General features: G+C 33.0%; 1 non-coding gene across 1 annotated transcript; it reads left to right on the top strand.

The window, feature by feature from the left end:
- The first annotated feature begins 439 nt into the window (after positions 1–439).
- Trnah-gug lies at positions 440–511 on the top strand. The gene has a single exon. It is a non-coding gene; the product is annotated as a tRNA-His (tRNA).
- Positions 512–1933: the final 1422 nt, after the last annotated feature.

The raw sequence follows: 1933 nt of genomic DNA, 5'->3' as shown, positions 1-1933 counted from the left end.
CCTGCCTAGTCAAATTTGGTACTCGTTCTAAAATAGAACTTACTGCAGTTCAGTTACTGAAGGTAACCGCCATAAAATCCGAAGAAGTTCTTTCATTATAAAAGTTATAAGGTGGTCCGGGCTAATCTTCGGAGCGACTAAACCGATTTTTATGGGACAGTCATTGGAAGGTAAAGGAGGTTGTAGAGCTACATATAGGCTACTTTTTTATACTAGAGTTCTCAGAAAATCGGAAAAAAACCGGATCTAAAGTATACTTTTTTAAATGTTTGTCTATATGTCTGTGCATCTAATCCGGGAGTGGAAAAATAATACAAAGGAGGTCACATGGCAACATACTTTTTATCCTATAATTCCACACGAGCAGTGACAGGTACAGCGATATGGTATACTTTAAAAGGTAATGTTTAAATTCAACAATTTTTCTAATACTCCAATAGCCGTGATCGTCTAGTGGTTAGGACCCTACGTTGTGGCCGTAGTAACCCAGGTTCGAATCCTGGTCACGGCAGTGTCCATTACACTGTTACGGCGGAGTTGTATTTTTATTTTTTTTTATTTTTTATCGTCTTTTTGTGTTTTTTTCAAATTACATTATTGTTGTTTCGTATAAATAATTTTTGTTTACTTGTCATTTGCTAGTAAAAGTAATTGTTAGTTTACTTTTTGTAGAAATTGTGTAAATGAGATACCAAACTCGTAAAAAAATTAATAACACAGCTTTAAATTCCAAAAAAGCACTTAAATTCTTTAAGCTTTTCAATTTCTACGATTAACTAATTTCTCATTGCCACTAGCGCCATCTATTTAAACTTATAGGAACTACGTTGGTAAATATTGCGTCGCGTATTGCATCAAAATACAAGGTTTTAATAAATTTAATTTTATGAGTCTACATATAGATGACTCTAGTGGTATTTGTTTTGGTTCAACCACGCACCGCAGCTGTTCGCTATCATAGAAATCGGCGTGAGAAAAGGAGTGGTGATTAGGTTGTCTGCCAAATTTAATGTTTTTTATATAGTCCCAGATCACTTTAACCCTTGTGCGTCTAATATATCATTTATGAAGTTATTATCTGTGCTGTGTATCGTTGGCGAAGTGAGGAACCAGTGTTAAATAGAAAAATTAACGACGTTAACTTTGGTTATGACGTTTACTACGTTTTTTACATGTGTGCGTGTGTATTCATTGTGACAGCACTGCCGTTGATTGTTGAAGCGAATCTTGTAACGGGAGATTTGTGAGGATGCTTGTTGGGTAAGTTATTATTTTTTTGTTTTAGTTACCTATTTAATCTAACCTCTGACACTCACGCCTGCCAGTTGCTTCGTGTCTTCATAGATAAACGTATGTGGCCTCGATATCCAGCGTTTGTTACAATATTTATTGAATTGAAAGGCAGTTGGTACTTTTGCCAATTGAGCGTATTTTGATTGGAAGAACTACTTGTTTGATTTAAAATTTAAATGGTAACGATCTTGATTCAAATAAACGTGATAAGCATTAATAATTTTTTATATTTCACATTTTTTAAAGGTCAATATTTAACATTAGTGCTACTGCTATCGTAAATAAAAAAATATTTTATCATAATAAATGTTCTTAAATATTCATATTTATCTAACCATTAAAACTTAAAAAGTACAATCACGAGCCACTAATACATTCTAAAACAGAATACGTTCTAGTAAGTTATAATAAGTACCTTTTTGTTGTCTATCAAATTATGCTGCACGCCTCCGTATTATAATTTAAATTTTAGAACGGGTTTTTGAGTAAGGTCGCAAAACTAGCCAAGCAAAAGAGAACGAAATTGTTATACTAGGTAGATATAATTTAAAATAAAATCAGTTTCGAGCTACTGTTATGTATTGAAGTTAAAAAAAAAGAACTATAGCAACAGTTGAGTTTGTGATGCAAGCCACGTGAA

Source organism: Melitaea cinxia, chromosome 16 (genome assembly GCF_905220565.1).
Source record: "Melitaea cinxia chromosome 16, ilMelCinx1.1, whole genome shotgun sequence".
Classification (NCBI taxonomy): domain Eukaryota; kingdom Metazoa; phylum Arthropoda; class Insecta; order Lepidoptera; family Nymphalidae; genus Melitaea; species Melitaea cinxia.
Note: the sequence above shows the minus strand (reverse complement) of the source record. Positions and strands in the feature narration are given on the sequence as shown.